Source organism: Strongylocentrotus purpuratus, unplaced genomic scaffold, assembly GCF_000002235.5.
Source record: "Strongylocentrotus purpuratus isolate Spur 01 unplaced genomic scaffold, Spur_5.0 spur5_scaffold_15, whole genome shotgun sequence".
In the NCBI taxonomy this organism is placed as follows: Eukaryota; Metazoa; Echinodermata; class Echinoidea; order Camarodonta; family Strongylocentrotidae; genus Strongylocentrotus; species Strongylocentrotus purpuratus.
The window spans coordinates 7,979,218-7,991,554 of record NW_022145600.1 but is presented as its reverse complement, the minus strand read 5'-3'; positions in this window follow the sequence as shown (position 1 = coordinate 7,991,554).

The window sequence follows — 12,337 nt, the reverse complement described above, 5'->3', positions numbered from 1 at the left end:
TCATCTTGTGCTTCCAGATACAGGCCTATTCAGATGGGCCACAAAGCTATCTACTCTGAATCTGACTTCAGCAAACTTGAAAAGGCTGCCTAATGACACATTGAAATGGATCTCAAATTCAGATACTATATCATTAAATCATAACCAGTTGTCATCCGTTAATTTCAGCTCATGTGGCAGAACACGATTCGCTGACTTGTCTCAGAATAGTATTGAACACCTAGAAGCGGGAACTTTCAACTTCGCATGTCACACTGATACCCTCGCTCTGACAGGTAACCCCATACGATCAGTTGATCCAAGTGTGATTGCATCGCTAAATGTCCGTTCATTGGTGCTTGGAGGAAGTTTCGTAGGATTTGAAGTGTTCACAAATATATGCATCGGTATCTCGCATTCCAAGATAGAAGACATAGCATTTGCACACTCCTCTTTGAATTTTATTATAATTTCAGATAAAATGCTTGATCCACTCCGAAATGTTTTTATTTCTGTTCTCGACTTCACCGGAAACGCATTACCGGACGTAAATCCTTTACTCTTCTCTAATTTGAATAGGGTGAGAAAACTAAATATGGGTCTGAACTATTTTGTGTGGCTAAGACCACGCTTCTTTGGTGGCATGCAGGAATTAAAAGTATTGCAAGTGGACCGTAACAGATTGAGCGATATCAATTATGATAAGGAAACCTGGACAATAGATCTAGTCGAGTTGAACATATCTCAAAATCGTTTCACTAGAATTTCTGAATATTCGTTTGTCGGTTTGTATAACTTGACTCTCTTAGACTTGAGATCAAACCACCGCCTTGCTTCCTTAGACCTAGGATCATTTACGGGACTTGACAGCATTCAAACTGTTTATTTGTCGGAGTGCAATATTGTGTACTTTTGGCGATTGACCATCCCACATTTGGAATCACTTTTCCTTAACAGTATGACCGCTCCTTTCGAACCAGGAGAATCCTTTAATGGAACACAATTTCTCGTAAATTTGGAGATGATAAATGTTGAACTTAGTATCTTACATTTGTGGAATGCGATTCGGAACGTTTCTCTTTTTAATGGACTGTCTCACCTTAAGACTTTGGATATGAGTGAGAATCCTGGTTTGAGCAATTTGCCTCTTGGGATCTTTCGGCCACTATCTGCTTTGCAAGAGCTTAATTTAGACAACTGCAAAATAGTAACATTACATCCACTTTTATTTGCAAGACTGTACTCGCTTCAGAAGCTGGCGTTAAGAGGAAACACGATTAAGCATCTTCACTCGGAATTACTGACGGGGTCAAAGTATTTAAAAAGCATTGACCTTAAAGGAAACTTGTTAACCCACCTCGCTGAAGACATTTTTTCAAACAATAAAATACTGACTAATATTTCACTAGCAAATAACAAAATATCGCTTTTCAACCAAAGTACTTTTACACCTATTAAATCTTCTCTTTCATCTCTTGATGTTTCCGCGAACCCAATCATCTGCAACTGTGATCTGAAGTGGTTTCTTGTTTGGTTAAATGGGCCGATACGCCTCACAAATGAGGAAGAAACTAGCTGTTCATTGGCGTCAATGGTTCCTCTTCGTGACAAACCTTTGCTTGATGTTGATGTTAACATACTTTGTACATCCAACAACATTCTCCTTGTTTGTTTAATTCCCCTCGCCGGCATCAGCGTGATTGTCATCGTCGTACTCGTTTATCACAATCGATGGCCGCTGAGATACAAATTCTTTCTCTTGAAACTAGCAGCCCTCGGGTATATGGAGATACAAGATGCTCGAGACCACAATGACTACGAGTTCGATTTGAACGTTATCTTCTACGAAGATGACGAAGAATGGGTTCGCCAATTTCTCCAACCAGCTCTTGAAGAACAGCTTCCACAGTTTCAGAAGAACGTCTTTGGTGACGGAGATCTCGTGCTGGGCATGCACTACTTGGATTCCGTTGACTACGTGGTGAGCCATAGTTACAAGACCATCATTTTACTCAGCACAGCCGCCGTGCAAGATCGCTGGTTCATGCTCAAGTTCCGGACGGCCATGGATCACGTGAGTGACACCCAGACCGAATTCGTAGTCGCGGTCTTTCTTGAAGACATCCCAGACGACGAGATGCCGTTCCTGGCGAGGTTGTATCTCAGAGATGGCAGACCTTATCTCCATTGGACTGAAGACGTGAGAGGACATGAATATTTTTGGGACAAATTGGTCAAAACTTTGACCATTAATCTAAGGACCAATGACTTAGTCCCAAACGAGTAGGACATTATCAACTTGATGATTATTCCAAGTAAAGCGATTCGTGATGTTAAAATATCACATTTCCCCCCGCATTACTGCTTAGATGAATCAATTTTCAATGTAAAGCTGCTTGCACAGATAAAATTGTTACAGTCTTAAAGGCACATTTAGAATATTAAAAATAGATTTCTTAATACAATAGTCATCGCAACAATCATTCCTGCGAAATTCGGAGTAATAGTGTTGTCGAGATGTGATCTCACTGGTTTATTCAATGCGTTTCGCGTGGTCGTTTGGATATGATGCGGTCAACCACGGCGTTTTTATCATTTTCATTATGTGTGAACGAATGGCAAATTAAACGCGCAACAAAGGTTCTAGGTGTATTCACTTAAATGCACTTAAGTCATTATAAAAACTATATAAACAAATTTTAAAAAGAATCGCTGCATTTTACAGCGGCACATCTGAAAGAGGGTTAAGTGAGCCGCAATCTTTATTATGATAGACACATATTCCCATCTGTGCATAGAACCACTACGGAAATATTGATATTTGAATCGCATCGTGATGTTTTACCAGTATATTGAGTGTTACATTATGTATATATCTTACTCTATTATCACAGTACATTATACTCATAAGCGTTGTACATAACAGCCTCCGTTCTTCCTAATATAAATATTTACAATCAGGTAGTATAACATGTGCGTGGTATAGCCAGGCGCGGATTCACCGGGGGGGGGGGGGGGCATATTGCTCCGGTTGTCTCATTTTCGCTCGCTGGAACTTTGCCAGCACAAACCACTGACCTCTACCTCCTGGACGGATCATCGCCCATTCCCATTCACTATACGTTACGTACTAAAAGGCTGTATTGTCTGACCGTTCATGAATATTCATGTTTTTGCTTACCTCGGCAAAATGTTTGCTTCAACTAAATGGAAAAATGACGGTGGGGGTTGGATGAAATGGACAAAATGAACTAATAAGCAGAAGTGATCTATGATAATTCATGCGTCCGTTCAACACCAACAGAGTGTTCAAATCTTGAATTACAGGTTGATATTCCGAGTCTTGGTGTTATGGTGTTGAACTTGCGCATGCGCATAAGTTAGTGGATTCGAGCAAAATCATTGGACGACAGTTGTCATATGATATGACGTCGTATCGTGCATCCGCATGCGCGAGCTAGCTGTCAAGAATCTCTTCGGGATATCGTGGTTATGGAATTTTTAGTCAAGGTCTGAATATCCTATTTCATTAGCGCAAACATGCCGTTAAGTGTGAAAATTTGTTCAGCAGACAGAACAGTTAGAAAATTGTTACCACTTAATCCAACAGACATCGCAGGATTCATTGAAACGAGTGTTAAATCATTGGTAATGATTTTAACAAAAAAATCAGGATTGAATTCCACACCACTGGTGTTGAAAGAAATGGTGTTGGATTTTTTAACACCAAAACTAGAATTGAACTTTAACACCAAGTTGAAATAATGGTGTTAGATTTTAACACCAAGGGCGGAATTACTTCAACACCAAGAGTGGAATTGAATTGTTTAATTCCAAACCCTGGTGTTAAATAACACCAGCTGGTGTTTTTCGATATAGATACCGGAAAAGTGTTAACATTAACACCCATGGTGTTGAATTGAACACCCTTGTTTTTGCAGTGCAAGATACCGACCTAGACCTACCAAGTCTCACGCCTACAGCTGGTCCCTTATATTTTGTTTTGCACAGTAGAATTGTAACTGTTCACTGTACATTGTATACTTTTTGTAAACACTACATGTAGTTTATATAAAATTGATCAAGAAAGAAAGGACTGATGATGGCTGTGCATTAAACCCATTTGAAAGTATGCAGGTTGATGTAATTGCTTCTCTATTGAAATAATTGTTTACATTGTGAATTTTACATCAGAAGCGCAATTTGAGTTAGTTTACATTATCAACAACTTAAATGGTAATCCCTATCGCACTTCAAAATGCTCAAGGGGTTACAATACTTGTTTAGATGTACATTTATTTTTAAATACCCGTTTAGGGTTTGAATTCGGGAAAAACCACGCAAAACCCTCATTTAGGGTGTATTTTGGTTTCAGAAGAAATCCTCGTTTAGGGGGTGTCTGGAAAACCTGTGGTCGCGCCTGCCTACAGTATTTCTACATTACTGAGACCCACACAAGATCACATTTACATTTCATACAACCAATATCACAACAATATTTGTATACATCGTTCAAATACCTGCTTCAATATAAGCCATGTTTAATAAAGTGAACTGATTTCTTATCTCATTTATATCATAAATGTACTGCTCATCCTTATAATATGTCTTTATTATATTTTTATTAATGAAAAAGAGAAAATATCTTATTAAATCTGGAAATAAATAATTTTTGCTGTATCATATTACAGTTTAATGCATTTTGTCGCTCCTCTTTTGAAACAACAAATATATTTTGAGGGGTGAAATTTGAGGCAGAAAGTACGTGAAGTACACTCCTACATTAACTGCAGTAACCTGAATACTTATACAAAAGAAATGTTCATCTTTTGTTGGTATCGCAAAACAAATAGAGATCATTATTGACAAAGTTTAATTTGAAAAAAGTGTCATTTAAAAACAGAATTCCAATTAAACATTTATACGGGAAATACCTAGTTAATATCCATTATAAATCTAAAACTCAATACTTGATTGCCTTGTCTGAACTAAAATCTGAATTATTTTCCCATTTTAACGCTATATTTTTCTTTTTTCTAATGTTCTATAAATACTTCTACAGCTCTATTCGTCTGGCATTAAAAGGATATTTGAGTTCTGTTTTCAGACCGCAAATGCCTTCAAAGTGCATGAGTATTGCTCTTATTCTTATTTATGACATTTCTAGTGCCCTTCTAGAACCAAAAAAATTGCTATGAAGGTAATTTTAGACCCCAAAAATGTGTGAAATTTAGCCAATACGATCATACCAATTCAGCTCCACTTTCAAAAAATACGGTGACCGTTGATTAATTATTTAATTAAAAATAACAGTACTGGGGCCGGTTGGTTGTGCGTAATATAACCAACACGAAAATGCCAAGAAAAAAGCCAACATCGGCATTGGCTCAATTATGACGTAAAAGGCGCTATTTCTTTTTTCCGACGGCTTTTTCAATTATCTAATATTTGTGGTGGTACACATATATTAGAAATCGTTATATTGTTTGGATAATTCAGCCGTCTCTGAACCGATTTCGATCAAACAAAGATGATTTTGTCATTTAAATTATATGTTCTTTCAAATTTGACACTCAGTTTTGCATTATCTCACAAAAAGAATATTTTGTGTAGCGCCCCAGGCTCTGCAACACTACTCAACTATTCCTTTAATGGGGAAAACCATCAAAATATTTTTGAATCTAGAAAAAAAAAAGGATAGTGGAAAAAACGTTTGTAAAATTGATTGACGACAATGGTACAGTGTTGCAACAACAGGAGGATATCCTGAATGAGGTTGGGTTATATTATGAACGTTTGTATAAATATCATCCAAATTGTGATGCAGAAGATCTTTTTTCTCACATAAGTGAAGAACATTTTCAAAGTCTCACAGAAGAAGAGAGTATTTCTTTAGAGGGAGAAATTTCGCACAGTGAAATTGAATATGCATTAAAGAATATGAAAAATAATAAAGCTCCTGGTCAGGATGGATTTACTGTGGAATTTTACAAAGTTTTCTTTGAAGAATTAGGCATTTATATGATGCGTAGTATGAATTGTGCTTACACTTCTGGAAGATTATCTATCTCGCAAAATATTGGTTTGATAATATTACTTCCTAAAGGTGACAAAGTGAGACACTTTATCAAAAATTGGAGACCAATTTCTCTGTTGAATGTTGTTTATAAAATACTATCAAGCTGTATTGCTAATAGACTAAAAAAGGTATTACCTCGTATTATACATGCTAACCAAACAGGTTTTATGTCTGGACGATTTATTGGTGAAAATATTAGAATTTTATATGACATTATTGCTTATACTGAAAAAGAAAATGTTCCTGGAATGATTTTGTTATTTGATTTTGAAAAAGCATTCGATACTGTTTCTCACCACTTTCTGTATAAAACACTTTCCCTTTTTAAGTTTGGTAGTTCGTTTATAAAGTGGATAAAGATATTGCATAGTGATGCATACTCTAGCGTTATGGTTAATGGGCAAATAACATCAAGATTTTGTGTAGGAAGGGGATGTAGGCAAGGGGATCCAAATTCTCCATACTTGTTTTTGTTGTGCGCCGAAATTCACACTCTGTGAAAGGAATTTCTGTCGGTTCAAAGGAATTTAAGATCCTTCAGTTTGCAGATGACACAATATTGTTTCTTGATGGCACAGCTGCTAGTTTCTGTAATGCACTACATATTTTTGACCTATTTGGAAACTGTAGTTGGCTGAAGATCAATATCCAAGAAACAAACGCAATTTGGATTGGGGCCTCAAAATGTAATGAAGATATAGAATTAGAAGGAAGACAAGTGAATTTTGTACATAATGATTTTTTTCGTTATCTTGGTGCTGACTTTCATGTTGTTATTGACAAAATACCAGATTATAACTATGATAGAATTTTTGACAGAGTAAAACGCCAGATTATTTCTTGGATCAAAAGGAACATTACGGTTCTTGGAAGAGTTACAGTTGCTAAATCATTACTGTTACCACAGTTTAATCATCTTTTTATGGCAATCCCAGATCCTTCAGCTAAGTTAATGAAAACCATAAAAGTTAAGTTCTTTAACTTTATATGGAGGAATAAGCCAGATAAAATTAGTAGGAAACAGGTTGTTGGTACATATGAAGAAGGGGGACTTAAAATGCCAGCTATTGAGTTTGTTAACATGTCACTAAAGTTAACATGGCTTCGAAGAATGGTTTTAGGAACATGTAATGATGTTAGTCATTTAATGCAATCGTTTTTAACAAAACCATTTGTAGTAGGGTTTGGTGATGAATATTTTTCGGCATTGTCTCATGAAGTTGCTAATCCTTTTTGGAGACATGTGTTTCACGCTCTATCTATGTTGAGTCGTAAAGAGGGAGATGATTGGTTAACTTATCCGTTGTGGAGAAATAGCTCGATAAAAATTGGACAAAAATCTGTATTTTTTAAATCTTGGTATGAAAAAGGCATCAGATGTATAAATGATTTGATTGATGATAAGGGAAAACTTCTGACTCGTGAGCAATGTGAAAAAAAATTCTGCTTGAAACTAAATTATTTGTCTTATTATTCTGTAACTCAAGCTATAAAGTGTCGATATCAAATGCATATTGAAAAATGTGAAAAAAATGTAGTAGATCCTCTAATGCCGTCACATATCAAAATATTGGTACATGACATTAAAGGTTGTCAATATATTTACAAAACTTTTCTTGGAAAAACAAATTGTGTTAACTCAATATGTATGAAATGGGAACGACATTTAGATTATACCCCTGAATGTATAAGAATGCAGAAATATCATAGAATGATATTTCGTTTTACTCCAGATATTGGTTTAAGATATTTTCAGTTTAAGATAGTAAATAGGATTCTGTATTTGAATAAGCAACTGTATAAGATGAAAATAGTGAGTAACGATAAATGTTCGTTTTGTAAAAAAGAGTTGGAAGATATTGTACATTTCTTTTACAATTGTGAAATCAGTAAATCAATCTGGAAGGAAACGGTGAAATGGATAAATGAAGGTTCTCGATTACAGATGGAGTTTAATTTAGAAAATGTAATTTTTGGTTTTGAAGACAAAAGAAACGATGCTTTAAATTGCATGGTGACTTTGATTAAGCATCAACTATTTGTTCAAAAGCTTAATAACAAAATTCCAAATTTTAGTTCTTTGAAGAAGAAAATTATTCAATATTACGAAGACGAGAGATATATCCATTCTATATCTGGTATGCATAACAAATGTTTTACTAAATGGCAGGCACTTCAACATTTGTTTGTATGAACAACAAGGAGAGAAATGTGAAAGTATTCTGTTTTGTTTGAGTTAAGGAAAGACTTAATTTCATTGAATTGTAAAAATGTTTGTTTGACTCAATAAAATAGCCTATGGAGGGCTAAAACGTTTTTAAAAAAAACTATTCCTTTAACACTGAAATATATGGTATAAAACAAGTGGTTCGCACATTTATTGTTAAGATTCGTCCAGGTTTTAAGTGAATGAGCATCGGACAACTTGTCGAAGTGAGAAAAAAATACTGTAGAAATCAAGGTTTAATTAAACTTTAATTTACATTGACGAATTTAGCGACAAAATAGATTCCTTCTTTACTTATTAAATCATTAATGAACATAATTTCCTTGCCAATGATGTGAAGAAGAAGAAGAAGGTTTTTCTCCGATTTGTCATTTACTATTTCTCCATAAAGGTTGCACTAACAAATTTAAGTTTGCCGATGTTTAAATATAAATGAAGAAATTGAAAATAAAGAAAAAATTGAAAAAAATTTCTTTCGAGAACGGATTCCTTAAATAGTAAATTAGTGAATTTCGATGAAAAATTAAACCCAAACGAAAAACCAGGATGATTCTTGGCAACGGGATGCCCGAAATTCCTCATATTCGCGTGTATTTTGATGGCGGAATGATATACATGTATTTACTACAATGAAAAGCAACGAATTTAAAATTTCCATTTCCTTACGCGAATCCTACCCGTTTTTTTTTTTTTTTTGTCTCGAAATTTGAAAATTTGACATTTTACTCCGTTGGGGGGGGGGGGGGGGGGGTAAGGTCAGCTTTTTTAGGTCAACCATAAGATTTTTTTTTTTTTTTTTTTTTTTTTATAAAAAAAATTTAAAAAAATATAAAAAAATCCAAAAGGGGGGTTTTAGAGAAATTTAGGGGGGGTTTACACACAAAAAATTACCAAAGGGGGGTTTAACCCCCCAAACACCCCCCCCCCCTGTGTACGCGCCTGGTCGCAGCTACGATTGTATGGCCGTAAGCACTATTTCAAATTTATCAAAATTTACGGGGAGCACCGGGAAATTTTAATATTTATTTTTTCTCGAAAGCAGAAGTGTTTTAGGGGCTAAATTTTATAGTGCTTTTAATACATCCACAGGGGCATCCAAAAATATCAAAATTCTAAAGAATCACTATCCAACCTATTTTCAAAATTTCACAAAACTTTGTATTACCTTTGAACAAAACAAAAAAGTGCAAATAAACCTACAAATTACAATAAATATGAAATATACATCAATGTGAACGGAGAAGTTAATCATCAAAAGCGAATTTGAATAGATGTGTCTTCAGACAAATTTTGAATTGGTTAACAGTTATTGACATTTAAAAATAGTTTGTCCCAAAGTTCAGCAGAAGCTTTGCAAAAAGAGCTATGACACCAAAGTAGAAACGAGATTTAATTGTGAAGATGACCGTAGATTGTGTGAGGGTTTGTATTCCTGGTTTAGTTCTTGCAGATAAATTGGTGCCAACTCATGAATGTATTTATAAGTTAAAACCAAGATTGTGTAAGTAATGCGGTACGTCACCGGCAACCAATGCAATTTGCGAAGTACTGGAGTGATGTGTTTTCAAGAACGTGGCAGCAGAGTTTTGGATTCTCTGGAGTTTTGCAATGTGCGAGTCCGGACGGCCATACGATCTTAATTATATGTCTACTCTTTTATTCCGATTGAATCTTAAGAAATCTTTATCACTCTGAAGTTAGGATAATAAGTTTGGAGGTTAGAAAGCCAAGGAATGGTTTCATCTGGACCAGGAACATTTCGTTGTGCTAGCGGCGTACCGGGTTTCCAGGGCGTGTACTCTTTGGAATATCCTAGGACAAACCGGATTCTCCACATCAGTCCCTTCTCCCGGAGGAGACGTAGAAAACTCTCCAAAAAATGGATGCATCCACTACAAGGAGATAAGACTGTGAACAGATGTAATGTGTGCATTTTTCCGTGATGCATCGATGCTGCCAAAGACAAAAACAAATATATCTAATTTGCACTATTCTCATTAGTCCTTTACACACTGGCGGATTTAAGGGGGCCCTGCACTCTTCAGGAACTCCCGAAACGGGCCCCTTTCAACATGTTTAAGGCAGAACGCCAAACGTGTAAAATGAACCAGCTTACCGTATCATATGCAATTTGTTGTGCTCAGCGGGGGAGGGGGTGGGGGTGGGTGTAGTGAGCACTTCTAATAAAATCTTCTTTAAAAAAAAAAACTAAACACCCCCCCCCCCCGGTTGAGCAAAAAAAAATGCATACGATCTCCCTAGAAGCAGTTCCCCAAAGTTGACAGCCCTCACATCCGTGAAGTATCTATTAGGGGGTGCAAAGGTGTTACGTAGGCCTACGTGTCCCAGGCAGCACTTGAAGGGGAGCAAACAAACACGAAAGATTGAGAGGATGCGCAAACAAATAAACGCAAAAGAGAGAAAAAGAAAATGGACTCCTAATTAAAATTCATTATCGATGGTATCAAGGAATATGATTTTGTCAACATCAGTGTTGAGTCAAGAGCTCAGGCGCGTAAGCAGGGGGGGGGGGTCAACCCCCCCCCCCCCCCCATTCATTTTTTTTATATATGTGTGTGTCTTGTAGGAAACCCCCACCCCCCCCCCCCCCCCAACTTAACGAAATATCGATCGGCCAATTTTCAAATTTTCGGGACAAAAAAAAAATGTGCTCGTATATATATATTGCTGTGTCGGGTCAGCTGTGTCGGTATTCTTGCTCGATCCTCGTGTACTATATCAATGCAGAGGTTTGAAGTCGGTGAGATGTATATTGTCGGTCGGCCGACAGGTTTTTTTTCTCTCCGAACTGTGACTTTTGATCCGCTGTGACGACTTCGAGAGTGACTACAACCAAGGGTGTCGATCCCTGGGGGATGGGGGGATATATCCCCCCCCCCCCAATATTTCAGGTGGGGGGATGGCCTGTATAATCATCCCCCCCCCCCAATAATTCACTATGAAAAAAATTTTAAAAAATGAAGAGAAAAATTAATGATGAGAGCCCGATGAGAGTAGTTAATGGTTATAACTCGCAAGATGACCATCAATATACACATTTTGCTATCTCATTTTCATAATATATACATGTATACGAAGTAAATGAGACAACCGTATATGAGACGAGAATAAATTGAATTCTCGCTCATACGGCTCATACGGAATTGATGAATTTATTCAATTTGTTCCATCAACAGCATCATAGAAATGCAGTGCGCCAAATGCAAAGACGCAGCGTCAAAAAGCAACGAGCTAAATGTTAAGCGCGAAGCGCAAAGGTAGCAATCTGCTATGCACATCAGACAATCCTGGACAGTGTAAACATAGATGAACTCTGTGATGAATTTGTGATGAGATCGGAGACAAGGTGAAAGTATGAATTATAAGATAGTTCACTCGTTGTTATGTTGTTTCCGTTCACCCTTTTTAAAATTCACGTCATTGTATATTTTTTCACTCATTTTATTTCCTAATATTTCCTAAAACATTTTTCATTTTTGGAGAAAGATTATTATGTCACAACTTATTTTTATTTTATTAAAAAGCTGATGTAGGCCTTTGTCACTGGCGTACTGGTGGGGGGGGGCTTGGGGGCGCTAGCCCCCCCCCCCCAATAAAATCCAACCATGACTTATTTCCAATTTCATACAAGTGATTTATAAATGTTCGCGATATCGCATGATTTTCAACAAAATTCGCGTTTCTCCATTTCTGTTGCAAACTGACACATTCCCAAATAGCCAAAAGGAGCATATATTTGGTATAGTCACTAATGGGCCTAATTAGTATAGTATTAATGACTGCTTTGAGAGAAATAGTTGTTTTTATACGCTCAAGGGAAGGTTAGAATTGTGCTATTACCCGAGGCGTGCCGAGGGGAATAGCCCAATTGTAACCTTCCCGAGAGCGTATAAAAACAACTATTTCTCGAATATTAAAGCAGTCATTAATACTTTTATATGCAAAAAAAAAAAAAAATTGTCGAAGATGGGATTCGATCTCTTGCGTACCAAAGATGATGTAACTAAAATCAGCGCCTTAAACCGCTCGGC